The 15,296-nt window shown below is 39.4% G+C and overlaps 1 protein-coding gene across 2 annotated transcripts in view; it reads right to left on the minus strand.

Annotated features, from left to right (window-relative positions):
- The window catches only part of POLA1 (DNA polymerase alpha 1, catalytic subunit), a 287,339-nt gene that overhangs the window by 223,709 nt on the left and 48,334 nt on the right, over nucleotides 1-15,296 (minus strand). The window lies entirely within an intron of this gene.

Genomic DNA, 15,296 nt, shown 5'->3' on the forward strand with positions numbered 1-15,296 from the left:
TGCCTTTCTCCTTCTGTGGTGCCTCCTCCAGGCCATTCCACACTGGGGATCCAAAGACAGGAGGAACCCTATGCCCACTTTTCTTTCTATTCTTTCCTCTCCCCAAGTAATCCCATCTACATCCATGACTAAAGTTATCTCAATTCACCAAATGATCCCCAAATTTATATCCTGCCACCTCAAAACGAACATGTCCAATATCAGACTGCTCATCTTTCCCTCCCCCGGGCCCAAACACAGGCATCTCCCAACACTCCTCACCTCAGTGAAAGGCTTGCCATCCGTCAGCCTGCACAACTCAGCAGGTCAGGAGTTCTCCTGAAGTTGACCTAGGTATTTTTCCCATCATAAGCTCAATATCCAGAATGCTGCAGGTTTTACTGGTTCTTCTTCTCTTAACACATCATGGCATCTTCTACCTGTCTTGGGTGCCATCACACCAGCCAAGTTACCACCATCGCTTGCCTGGAATATCTTAATAAGAGCCTGGAATATCTTAGTAAGAGCCAACTAGTTTCGCTCATTCACTCAGACTCTTCCAACTCACTCAGCTAGAGTGATCATCGCAAAACGTAAACAGGAGTCAATCCCTCCATCCCACAAAGGACCTGCTAACATCTGCCCCTTGTTCAACATGGCCAGCTAGGCCTGCACAGTGTGGCCCCTGTCCTCCTCTCCAACCTCACCTCCCATCACTCCCCTCTACACTCTGCCCAGCTCCAGCAGCCTTCCTGACGACATAATGCTTCCACCCACCACAGGACCTCTGCACAAGTCATCCCTCATCCTAGAATGCTAACCCTTCTAACCCTTTAGCTTAACTCCTGCACACACACTCCCAACCTCAGCTTGAGTGTCACAAGCTCAGGAAACCTCAGATTCTTCAGTCTGGGTGCTTTGATTCTTCAGAGGGCCTTTGCTATCAGCATTCAAAAATTCCCATTCCATGCCTTAGCACTTATTTTCTCCTGGGTCAGCATGATTATTGACTGGACAATGTGCTTACTGGCTCTCTGCTACTAGAATAAAATCCCATAAGGATAAGGTCATTGAACTCTCAGATTCACCACTGTGTCCCCAACACACGAGTACCAGGCCCAACTGGGTGGGGGTTTGGCGGCTTCCTCTGCATTTGTGATGGGCTTCCCGAAGTAATGTGCTTTGAGACTGGAGTACGCAGCAGCAGACATTGTCAACTAGCACCCTCTGACACGTGAAGACAGAGGCTCACAGGCATGGACTTACTCAAAGTCAAACAAAGAAAACACACAGTGAGTGAGCTTGGCACCCATGTTTCCAGTCCAGGCTTCCTTCAGTGGACATTCAGGCTTTTTCACGTGGTGTCTGCATCTACGGCAGATCCTTTCTCTTGTTTACTACTACGGAATCACGAGTTCGGCCTCCCAAGCTCTAGCTCTAGTTTTACTGGAATCATTACCTAAGGCTTTCGCCTCAAGCCTGCAGGTCACAAGCAATGTCATTTGTCTCCATTTCCCTCTGTGGGACACACTCAGCAAATGTTACTTGAAGAATTTCTGGCTATGAGGCAAGAATCAGTAATTGAATTAAAGATATTCACCTGCTCTAAGCCAATCTTCTGAAAACAAGTAGTTTTTTTCTGCCCTGTCAGGACACTATTAAAGAAGAAATTCAGACTTTTCATTTGATTCAACCATTGCATCGTGCCACACAGTTCAACTTGAATAGACCATACACCCTACCCTATTGGCGGGTGCACAGAAATATCACATGTGGCCTTAAGAACAATGCACATTATTAATAGACCATGAGCTTATTCCTTTCCCCAAGTGCGCCCTCCTCAAGCCTCCTCCTCCCTGCCTGTAGAAGGCACAGTCTCCTCCTGCACAGGACTGAAAATACAGTCTGTGGCTAAGTTAGCAGGGGCGAAAAGCCCCTGAAACAAATATAGCCAAGTGTCTAACACTCCAAATTATGACAGAAACTTAATATCTCTGCTCCACTCCCATCCCCACTCAACTTTTACTCCTAAGGCAAAACTCTCACCACTAGCCTCAAAAGAGCCAATCTTCTGTTAAATGTAAAACAACAAAGTCAATAAAAATAGGTAATAGAAAAACTAAACCCAAACCTGCAAATAACAATTAGTAATTCCAAACACCAGCCATAAATCATTTCTGGAAATCACTCATGCTTTATTGTTCTTTTCAAAATTCACATAGAGATTCACTTCAGTTACATTCTAGTTCATTTTGCTTTTTTAAAAGAGGGAGGGAACTCTCAAAAGAAAAAACTGAAATTCTGAGAATCTAATACATTCAAGTTTAAAGGGGACACCAGCCAACTGAGCCACAAAAATTCGTAACAAAAAGGAAACGAGGACAGCTGTACAACCCGACACTGGCACTACATTTCAAAGTAGGTACAAAATCTCTAAAGCGGTGACTACAGGGCTCAGGAATCTCTGGCTTAAAATCACACAGCTTCTTACCACATACACACATACAGAAAGCCACTCTTCTCCCCGCCTTCCAAAACTCCCACAACTTACCAAACTCGGCTCAGTGTAATTTCACACCGTATTTATGATATGGCAAATTGACACAGGCTCACGCTTGCCTACTGAAGTGATGAAATGCCAACAGAAGGCACTAACTCTAGTAGTCTGCCCTAAGTTAACCAGTCCTGAGCCATAATAAATCCAACTGGCTTGTTTTGCTTTTAAATGTAAGATGGATGTATCTTTGAAGGGTCTAACTGTACTGCTGAGAAGAGTGTGCATAGGCCACCAGACAGCATGGGCTGTCAAAAGCAGGTTCTTCCAATTAACAAGAAGTGTCCCCAGCATAGCTGAAGCCAGGAGATGGTGTGGTGACATCTTATACACCATCAAATTCAAACACTGGAGTGGCTGATCCGTTTAGGGGTTGGGGAAATCTGCAAGGTTGTAGAGTGCGACCACATTGCCCATAAATCTACTACCTGGGCAGATGAGGAAAGGAAAAGCTGGAGGAAAGATCAGTATTTTGGGTTCACAGTAATCCTTTCTCTGGGCTTCCCAGGCGATTCAGTGGTAAAGAATCCACCTGCAAAGCAGGAGACACAAGTTTGATCCCTGGGTCAGGAAGATCCCCTGGAGAAGAAAATGGCAACCCACTCCAGTATTCTTGCCTGGAGAATCCCATGGATAGACGTGCCTGGCAGGCTAGCTGTAATCCATAGGCTTACAAAGAGTCAGACACAATTCAGCGACTAAAATAACAACAATCCTTTCTCTATAATCCATTTGTATCTGCAATTTGTGGAAGAGGAGGGGGGAAGGGTGTGAGAGAAAAAAAAAGCAAAGTTATATATTTTCCCCTTTCCTTAGGAGTAGCATTATCCAGGAAATTATCTAGGCAGGCTGACTGTGGAACCAGACAATTAAACTTACACCAGTTTCTATGCCACTGGTGAATAGTGGTTAATAACTTCACACTTTTCTTTTTGTGTCTTAACAAGGAGGGAATGGCACTTTCGAAATCATTACTGCTCTGTCATCTTGGTTCACTGCCAAAGCAAGGAGCTGCAGAACACCTGTCAAATAACACGCGGCTCATGAAAAAGAAACAAATACCAAAACAGGTTTATAGAAAATGTTCACGTAAGTAGAAAGAGGAATGAGTTTGGGTTAACAGGAAGTCACTCATTGTGGTGGAGGGTGGGGAAGAAAGGAAGATTTCCAGGCCTCAGTTTCTGTGATTCAAGTCAGAGTAATAAGACTCAACCTGCCTGAGCAGAGATCAGCAGTGCCAACACAAGGTTAGTCTGATAGTAATATTTATCTCCTCATCCTCAGCCACCTCCCTGTGGTTTCAGTAATTAAATGGGCAAAATGTCGAAGCAAAAATACCACCCCTGTCTTCTCAAATGAAAGTGGCTCAGTCCAAATGTATAAAGAATTCTTTTTTTTGTTCTGAGTATCCAGGCCATTCTTATCAAGTTAGGCTTAAAAATCAAGATCCTTGATTCATCTCTTCCACATCTTCCACATCCAGCCATCTATAACTGCAGAAACTTCTAAGCCCACACAAACCCAGGGTCACAGCAAACTAGCATCCACTGTGTGGGGCACAGGGCTGGGTGCTGGGGGAACACCAAAACACAGACACAGTGATTCCCAAAAAAGCGAACACAAATGGAGACTGGAGAATATGGCAACAATCTGAGGCTGCAGTTTTTTTTTTTCCTTTTTTGGTCAATTAAGAGAAAAATTTTTAAGTATCCACACTAGTTTTTACAGACCCATCCTGAAATCTAGCGGCAAAACTTCTAACGTGTGGGTTTTTAAAAAGGCCCTAAGGCTTTCCTTGTGACTCACTGGTACAGAATCGCCTCCCAATGAAGGAGATGTAGATTCAGTCCCTGGGTTGGGAAGACCTCACATGCTGAGGAGCAACTAAGCCTGTGCACCACAACTATTGAGCCTGTGCTCTAGGGCCCGGGAGCCACAACTACTGAACCCATACACTGCAACTACTGAAGCCTGCATGCCCTAGAGCCCATACTCTGAACAAGAGAAGCCACCACAATGAGGAGCCCACACACTGCAACTAGCGAGAAGCTCCTGCTCATCGCAACTACAGAAAAGCTCCTGCACAGCCAAAATAAAATTTTTTTAAAACTTTTTTTTTTAAAAAAAAGGCCCTAATTTTGATTGGGAATAAGGAAATTCCACCTTCCTTAATGAAATAAATCCTGACACTTTTAAGGTTAGAACTGAGAAGACTGTGAAGAGGGAAAAGGCCAATCCACACAGCCCCAGGACCACCTGTCTGCTGCTGACACCCAAGGGTACACTGTCGGGGGAGGGGTGGGAGGTCTTCTTGACCAGTTCACAGGCAGGACTTGACTTTGGCTCCCTCTTCCTAGCTGCCTCTAACATCGACGGCCTGTGTCCTCCTAAACCCATACCCTTGCAACGTTCAAAACCCAAGAGCACACAAAGTCACATGTTCAGGCATCTTGGAGGTGATAGGTTCCAACCATTAAGAGAGAAGGGTAAGATTCTTCTCAATTTATTTTTAAAAGTCTAAAGTTTTAGCTACTTGAAAGAAATATTATGTGTTTCCAAATATATAAATGCAAACCAGGCCTAAATGTAACCCACTTGTCTCTTATAAATGCAATACTGCATTTATACAGAACAAATTATTCTATATATTTGAAATTCTTTGTCACTGTACTTCTCTCAAATTACTGAATGTCTAATTTATCATAATTGGAACTGGCCTTACATGGGGGTATTTCCAAGGTATGTCCTCTTCTTAGCTGTATATTTACCAACAATACTTTCACCAGTTTCTGAAAGGATACAGACAAATGGACAAGCAAAAATAGATGTTATTTAGTTAAAGTTCATCAATATAAATAATCTGCAGTTAGGATGCCTCTTGCTTGACTGAACAGGTGTTTCTATAGAAGTTAAAATTATATAAAAAGAACCTTAGCTCTAAAATTACCATTAAATAAATAAATAAATAATAAAATTACCATTAATTTGTACTATGAAGAGTTTCAACTCATTCCAACTGAATTACCACCAATTCTGAATTAGTAGATGTGAATTAACAAGGTAGAACAGTATGAAGAACTGCAAAGAATTTAGAACCCAAACATCCATAAATTACAACAATAAAAAGGGAATTAAAAGTTTTTCCGGCTTAGAATTGTACAATGTAAACAACTTCAAAGTGGTAAGTGATCTGTGATCACTGAAAAAGGGATATTACTTTTCTTAACATTAAATATATTCTGCCAAAATATATTAAACCTTCATTTTCAGCCTTAAGAGAAATTATCTTCTGATACTAAAAAAAATCAAAATGTTAGTAGGTCAGCTGAAGTTAAAAGTAGTCTTAATGGTGGCTATTAAAATTCTGGAGACAGAATTAGAACTCTTCCCTCCTACCACCCACACAGTTTCCACCAGTCTGGTCTGGCAAGAAAATTCTTCATACTGCCATGTGACAAAAACATATATTTTTAAGACTAAAGTGTCCTCTCAACATATAGTAGAGGGCAGAAATGAAATACAAGACTCAGCAGTTCTTTAGTATTTCTGCATCACAGTGTCCTGTGAGACTCTCATAAATGCTATGCACCCTTTCCCCCTGAAAAGCACACATATGCAGGCACACAAAATGTCACATACAACTTGAGAGGAGTCACAGACATTCCTTCTGCTTCTATGAAAAGTTCTCATATGACAATATAAACAAGTGAAACCTCAAAATCCAGGTTTTATAGATGTCCAAAAGATTATTTTCCTTCCTTCTTACTACTTGTAGTGTACTTTCCTCCACTTTAACCTACTATGACTGCTACTGTTAGAAATGAGAGTGACTTTTCTATTGAGTTGGCCAAAAAATTCATTCACAGAAAAACCCAAACAAACTTTCAACATTACACATGACTCTCCTTTATTAATAGATCAGAGGTCCACAAACTTTTTCTGTAAAGGCCCAGAAAGTACATATTTTAGGCTTTGTAGGTCATTCAGTCTCTCTGGGCACTAATGAGTTCTGCCATTCTAACAGAGCACAACTGCAGCCATAACAAGTGGGTGTGGCTGTGGCCCAATAAAATTTTCTTTACACAAAATAGGCAGCAAATAGGAGTGAACCCGTGATTTATAGGTTATCAATCCCTAGAATAGAAGAACAGGTTCAATAACTCCACAGGAAGCAAAGAAGACAAATACAGTTAGACCTCTTCTGTACACGATCCCTAAAAAAAATTCCACGAAGGATTTAACATCTAAACAAGAAAAGCCAAAGCCTGCAAATTTTAGAAGAAGATAAGACAGAATGTCTCTGTCATTGGAGGAGGGAAAGATCTCATAAGAAAAAACAAACAGTGTACAAGGGCGGAAAAATCAAATATGTGACAATAAGTTTTTAAAAGTTCTGCACAAGAAAAGACAACAAATACAGTTAAAGAATAAATCACAGACTAAAAGGTATTTGTAACAAAAATGACCAAACAAGAATTAGCTTTTGACCTAAGAATACTTAGAGACATACAATTCAGTGAAACAAGACATACATGCACAAGCAAATCACACTGAAAAAAGAGAACTGGAGAGTTAAACACATGAAAGGATGCTCGCCTTAATACTGAGGAAACGTAAATTAAAATCACAATGAGATATCACTTCACACTCATGAGCCTGGCAATAATTTTAATTCTGATAATAACCAGTGGCAGCAATGATGTGGAACACTAAGGATTATGCAACAAGTATGTTTACAAGTACATAAGAAGTCTAAGATCCCTCAACAGAAAAATAACAAATTCAAAAAAGTAAAACTGAATAGCAAAATTATTCCCAACTATTTTTAAACTGGGCTTCCCTGGTGGTCAAGTGTAAAGAATCTGCTGGCCAATGTAGGAGATGGGGGTTCAAGCCCTGGGTGAGGAAGATCCCCTGGAGAAGGAAATGGCAACCCACTCCAGTATTCTTGCCTGGAAAATCCCATGGACAGAGGAGCCTGGGGGGCTACAGTCCATTTTGTTGCAAAGAGTTGAACACAACTTAGCAACTAAACAACAAAACAACAATTTTTAAATTAACCTCTAATTCTGTGACTGAAGAAGTCATATGTCATAGCCCCATGGCCATAAATATGATGAATTTAACTTTTTGAAAGAATTAGCTTGCCATGACAAATTAAATGACTGCTCCCACTAATAAAATATCATATACTGCTTGTGGCCGTGCAAACTCCACTCCTAGTAATACCCTAGAGAAACTCTTGCACAGGTGGCACTGTCTACTATAGCACTATTTGCAGTAGCAAAGAATTAAACCTAAAAAACATGGACAACTGGAAAATAAAAAATATCCTGTGCTATATTTATTCACTGAAATATTACACAATAAGTAACACGAATAAACCAAGTCTGAAACTGTACCAACACAGACCAGCTTAAAAACTGGTATACAGAATAGGTACTTGCTCCTACTGTTTTTGGCAAACTGCAAAAGCACATGTATAGCATGACACATAAATGGTAAAAACTTCTAGGGCACCACATATATAGGTACACATGATCTGTTGTGAAAACAAAAAACCCTGGGCAAAAAGGGCACAACTAACCTGAGAGAGCAGGTACCTCAAAAGAAGAAAGAAATGAGAGAGGGTACGGAGGAAAGGGTCTTCAGTTGTCTCTACAATATTTTATTGCATTTAGTTTGTTAAAACTAGGCTTTTTAAAGAAAAGAAATTGGAAACATGAAATTTTTGCTTATTTGCAGATAAATCACAAAGTCTCCGTCAGCACTTAATTATAAGATTCTGCCTATTCACTCATTCTCTTTTGCCACTGACATCAACAAAGGCTACAGCCAGCCCTCCATCCCAGGGCCATTTTGAAGGGCTCTTGACAGGCACTAGCACATGGCCAAGAGACTCCCAGGAAGGCTTGCCCAGACTGCAGTGTTTTCCTGCAATGATTTGGACACATTTTTCAAATGCCGAAATTTCAGCTCCAAACGAAACTAAAAGCTAGGCAGTCTACAACTGGTTGGCAAGCAGGCTGGCAAAGACTCATTTTAGCCTACTGGGTGAGAAAATGAAAACGCACGGGCTCTATAACCAAACATTAGAGCACACATTCACTTTAAAATGCAATCAGAAATCCAGACCAAAAATCATTTTCTCAAGGGCACAGAAATAACAGAGTGCAGAAATAAAACAATACCAACATCAATAAGTACTAATTATTCCATAAAGACAAATATTACCATTACACTAAGAATTATGCAATAAGCATGTTTATAAGTACACAGTAAGTTAAAAATCCCTCAAAAAAAGCCCCAACAAATTCAAAGAGGCAAAATTACACATCAAAATCATTTCAATTCTCTTTAGATTAGCCTAATACTGTGACCAAGAGAGTTATGTATTGTAACCCCGTGGCCACAAGTGTGAATTTTGCTCTTTGATAGAAGAATTAGCTTGCTATGATATACATTAAATGATTGATCTTATCAACAAAACTTATTATTCAAAAACCATCATTATTTTAAACACTAAATACACTATTACAATCCTTTGGTCCTTTAATAGTTCCAAATTAATAAAAGTGAAAAATCTGGACAGATTTGTGTCATTAAATGGCCTTTACTATTGTTCACAATATAAAGCCTTAATTGATTAATGATCTCAGGGTGTCTATCGCCATCTAGTGAACAATCATTTCAATTACTACAACAGTCACTTGACTACCTAGTCTGTTTTCTCTGTGGTTTAAAATACACATCCACTTAGTGCTATCAACTTACCCAGTATCTTTTTTATGTCTCTGCAAATACACTGAGAACAAACACAAATATAGATGGTATTTATGTAGATTCACTTCTGAATATCTATCAACTAGCTTTCTGTATTACTTCTCTGGAAACACTGAGTTCATTATTTTTAAATAACCTGCACACTATGAGGTCCCTCATACAATTCCTTAACCATTAACTAATTCCTCTACCACCGAGCAATTAAAAATCACAGAAGAGTTTAAGTGTGAAAGATCACACCTGGGAAAAGACAATATTGATGTCCATTTGACATAACTATTAGCATTTTTATTATAAACCTGTTTTTAAAAGTACAATTAGTAATTACTCTGAGTACTCTAACAGCCATAATACATTTGATTACAGAAATTATTAGGTCACCGGAGCCAAACCTGCATGATTCCAACAAACTGAGCACACACAAAATATAGACTTCAAAATAAAATGGGGGAGGGGGGCTTAAGGCCTCCCCAGACTGTGTATTAATCCATATTCAAATGCTAAATGTTACAATCTTTTCAGGTGACATACTACCAGGTTTCCTTCTCATTAATTTCTACTTGAACCTTAATCTAATTTATCCTACAAGGATTTTAAAAGCAATCAACTTCTAGGATTTTCAGGTTACTATATTACTGGGTCTACTCTTAGTACAAAAACAAGGTTGATAAGTCAGAAATATTCCAAAATTCAGCAAACTGACTCTCTTTTTACACTTCATTCCTCCTACTTCTTCATAATCAAAAGATTATTTAATTCACAAAGACCTAACATATGGAAAATAACAGTAAACCTAAAGACAGATTATCACATAAAATACTTCCATCCGCCAGTGCTAATAATTATCACCAATACATTACAATCAATTTTATTATAGGAAATAATTTCTGTACGTGGCTTTGAATCTTCTCAAATAAGATTTCCAGGAAGCAACTGTGTAATTATTATTTCTCATTAACCTCACATTACTTTAAAGGCCCATTTCCCACAGTTGCTGTATTTTTTTATTTGTGGGAAAAAGCAAAGGGGAAAGAGACAAGGGGAAAGCAGAAACCAAGAATTTAAACCACACATGATTATTTCTAGATTTGTCTAAAATTCTTTTTTTAGTGGGGAGAGTAGAGTTTTTTTAAACAAAATATTTAGTAAGATTTGTTACTGCTCCATTTTATATAACAGAAAAATAAAAATTGAGTTTCAATTCCCTATTAAAAATTGAGCTAAACAAAAATACTGCCCTTAAAGTACAATGGATTAGGGGAGTGGGGGAGATCATTGGACAAATTTGGGGCTTATCATTATCAACAGTGCCCTTTTAAGCTTGTGGATTTCTGAGCCAATGCAGAAAATGTAACAACAGGGATTTCCCAACAGCAAGAGGCACTCTCCAAGGGAGTAAATTGTCAACTATTGCCTCTCGTGAGAAACTTAAGAGTAACCTTGATCCAATCTCAATAGTCAACCCATGTATTATCACCCAGTTGGGGCATAGTGAGTGCATTTCCTAATACAAAAATAAGATGGTATTCTATCAGAAGCCACTGGATACATCCACAGAAATAAAATTTAAATAATTTTAAAGTAAACTTAGCCTAAGAAAATGGAAGACATCCTTCCTTCATTTCTATAAGCCCCTAAAACACCTATATCTTCTCAAGGAAAAAAGGCTTGTGTCTTGAGATAAGTATTGAAAAACGCGTTCTTCTACAAATAAGAGGTAGAATACAAAGCAGCAGTCAGGAAAGCCATCCTGAGACGGAGCAAGCACACAACCTTCATGCAGCAAGAGCTTTCAAGTCAGGAAGATCTGGATTCCCATTCAAATAAGTCAATTGTTACACTTCACCTCTGAGTTTATTAGCTTTCTTATCAGCAAAATGGGAACACTATTACCTCTATCAATTGATTCTTATGGGGTCTTACTGAAGAATGCATCTGAAAGTGTCTCACGTTATGCTGGTGTCCAATACATGTCTTGCCCTCCCTCACTGTGCCCTCAGAAGAGTCTTTGAGATTGTGATCAAACAGAAGAGCAGCTCTCAACGTCCTGTTCATTTCATGCCAGCGAGATCGACACCGTCCAATACAGCAGTTCACTAGCCACATATGGATATTTAAGGTTAATTTTAATTATAACTATATAAAACTCAAACTCTACTTCCTCAGCTGGCTGACAGTAGCCAGCTATCAAGCACTCACAAGGCACTTGTGGCCAGCAGCTACTACACTCAATACTGCAGATGGAGAACGTTTTCATCATCTCAAAGTGCTATTACGTATGTCTAGTCTAGATTCTTCACGACCCAGATAATCACGATGGTGTGATCACTCACTCTCACCTAGAGCCAGACATCCTGGAATGTGAAGTCAAGCGGGCCTCAGGAAATATCACTACGAACAAAGCTAGTGCAGGTGATAGAATTCCAGTTGAGCTATTTCAAATCCTAAAAGATGATGCTGGGAAAGTGTTGCACTCAATATGTCAGCAAATTTCGAAAACTCAGCAGTAGCCACAGGACTGGAAAAGGTCAGTTTTCATTCCAATCCCAAAAAAAGGCAATGCCAAAGAATGCTTAAACTACCACACAATTGTACTCATCTCACACGCTAGTAAAGTAATGCTCAAAATTCTCCAAGCCAGGCTTCAGCAATACATGAACCGTGAACTTCCAGATGTTCAAACTGGTTTTAGAAAAGGCAGAGGAACCAGAGATCAAATTGCCAACATCCACTGGATCATCAAAAAAGCAAGAAAGTTTCAGAAAAACATCTATTTCTGCTTTAATGACTATGCCAGAGCCTTGGACTGTGTGGATCACAATAAACTGTGGAGAATTCTGAAAGACATGGGAATACCAGACCACCTGACCTGCCTCTTGAGAAACGTGTATGCAGGTCAGAAAGCAACAGTCAGAACTGGACATGGAACAACAGACTGGTTCCAAATAGGAAAAGAAAGGAGTACATCAAGGCTGTATATTGTCATCCTGCTTATTTAACTTATATGCAGAGTACATCATGAGAAATGCTGGGCTGGAAGAAGCACAAGCTTGAATCAAGATTGCCGGGAGAATATCAATGACCTCAGATATGCAGATGACACCACCCTTATGGCAGAAAGTGAAGAGGAACTAAAGAGTCTCTTGATGAAAGTGAAAGAGGAGAGTGAAAAAGTTGGCTTAAAGCTCAACATTCAGAAAACTAAGATCATGGCATCTGGCCCCATCATTTCATGGCAAAAATAGATGGGGAAACAGTGCTGACTTTATTTTTGGGGGGCTCCAAAATCACTGCAGATGGTGACTGCAGCCATGAAAGTAAAAGACGCTTACTCCTTGGAAGGAAAGTTATGACCAGCCTAGATAGCATATGGAAAAGCAGAGACATTACTTTGCCAACAAAGGTCCATCTAGTCAAGGCTATGGTTTTTCCAGTGGTCATGTATGGATGTGAGAGTTGGACTACAAAGAAAGCTGAGTGCAGAATAATTAATGTTTTTGAACTGTGGTGTTGGAGAAGACTCTTGAGAGTACCTTGAACTGCAAGGTGAGCCAACAAGTCCATCCTAAAGAAGATCAGTCCTGGGTGTTCATTGGAAAGACTGATGCTGAAGCTGAAACTCCAATACTTTGGCCACCTGATGCAAAGAGCTGACTCATTTGAAAAGACCCTGATGCTGGGAAAGATTGAGGGCAGGAGAAGGGGACAACAGAGGATGAGATGGCTGGATGGCATCACATCACTGACACAGTGGACATGGGTTGGGGTAGACTCCGACAGTTCGTGATGGACAGGGAGGCCTGGCGTCCTGCAGTTCATGGGGTCGCAAAGAGTCAGACACGACTGAGCAACTGAACCGAACTAAACTGAATCTAGATTCTAAACAGGGGTCAGCTTTTTTTTTTTTAAAGAGACAGTAAATATTTTAGGCTTTGCAGGTCATTCAAATTTCCATCTTGACTACTCAACTCTTCCACTGTACTACAAACGTACCTACAGATAATACTTCAATGAATGAGTATGACTATGTGCCAATAAAACTTTATTTATAAAAACAGATGGCCCATAAGCTGTAATGAGCCAACCTCTACTCTATAGAGGATTCCTACTCCAGGTCCCCAGCATGAGTATTCTGCCTATAACCACTACTTCCTTAAGACCAAGTAGTCTTAAATCCACTGACAGAAATCAGTATTTTACTAGAGCTAAATGGAATTTAATATCTAATGTAACTATTCTCTTACAAACTAAGGAAAATCCACACACATGGTCCTAAAGCAGATGAAGCTTTTAGTGTTTACAAAAGGATAGCACCTCCAATCTGTTTGGTATGTAGCCCATCTTTCTAAAACCAGTTACTCTAAATCTGTAATTCTGGTTCTGATAATGTTCATGCAATTAGGAATTTGTACATCCAGCTGCCTACTCAAAATGCCTACAGATATATTACAATCCTCAAAGGTAACATATCCAAGACAGAACTTCTCTCCCAGATTTCCCCTTCTTAATAAATGGTTTCACTAGCTAACCAGCTAAAAGACAAAAATGGAGGCATCCTCCTTGACTTCTTCCTTTCCCTCACACTCCAACCTAATATATCCATAAGAAAACTAGCTTCCTTATGTCACAGGCCTCATTCATGTTACCTTCTAAAGAACCCTTCCTTGACCAAGCTAAGCCAGCCAGCCACCTTAACAGTGTTCAAACTACCATTCTGTTTTAATTATCTGCATAGCATTACTTCTATCATATTCTCTTATTTTTTTATATTTGCTTATTCACTTATTTAAAGTCTGATTTTCCAAATGACCTTCTCTCCACCCCAAGCCCTTTCCACACCCCCTGCTCTAGGTAGATATGAGCCTCACAATGCGGGGACTTTTTACATCTTGCTCAACACTCTATACCTGGTACCTCAAACAATCCCTGGCATACAGAAGATGCTCAATAATTACACACACACACAAAATGGATTAATGAATGAATCCTTACTTAAAAGCATATCTCTCTCAAATTTGTCCTAAGAAAGGGATATTTGAAGCTATATTACAAGGCAGTAAACTTTTTGGCTCTCCCACTCCATAATATGTATAGTTTAAAATACTTTCATTCCTATATGCCAATAAAATGGACAACTTGGAAGAAATGGACAAATTCTTAGAAAAGTGTAACTTTCCAAAACTGAACCAGGAAGAAATAGAAGATCTTAACAGACCCATCACAAGCACAGAACTCGAAACTGTAATCATAAATCTTCCAGTAAACGAAAGCCCAGGACCAGATGGCTTCACAGCTGAATTCTACCAAAAATTTAGAAGAACTAACACCTATCTTACTCAAACTCTTCCAGAAAATTGCAGAAGAAGGTAAACTTCCAAACTCATTCTATGAGGCCACCATCACCCTAATACCAAAACCAGACAAAGATGCCACAAAAAAGAAAACTACAGGCCAATATCATTAATGAACATAGATGTAAAAATCCTTAACAAAATTCTAGCAAACAGAATCCAACAACATATTAAAAAGATCATACATCATGACCAAGTGAGCTTTATCCCAGGAATGCAAGGATTCTTTAATATCCGCAAATCAATCAATGTAATATACCATATTAACAAATTGAAAGATAAAAACCATATGATTATCTCAATAGATGCAGAGAAAGCCTTTGACAGAATTCAACAACCATTTATGATTAAAACTCTCCAGAAAGCAGGAATAGAGGGAACATACCTCAACATAATAAAAGCTATATATGAAAAACCCACAGCAAACATTATCCTCAATGGTGAAAAATTGAAAGCATTTCCCCTAAAGTCAGGAACAAGACAAGGGTGCCCACTCTCACCACTACTATTCAACATAGTGTTGGAAGTGTTGGCCACAGCAATCAGAGCAGAAAAGAAGTAAAAGGAATCCAGATAGGAAAAGAAGAATTGAAACTCTCACTGTTTGCAGACGACATGATCCTCTACAT

The sequence above is a fragment of the Cervus canadensis genome, chromosome X, assembly GCF_019320065.1.
Source record: "Cervus canadensis isolate Bull #8, Minnesota chromosome X, ASM1932006v1, whole genome shotgun sequence".
NCBI classification, from domain to species: domain Eukaryota; kingdom Metazoa; phylum Chordata; class Mammalia; order Artiodactyla; family Cervidae; genus Cervus; species Cervus canadensis.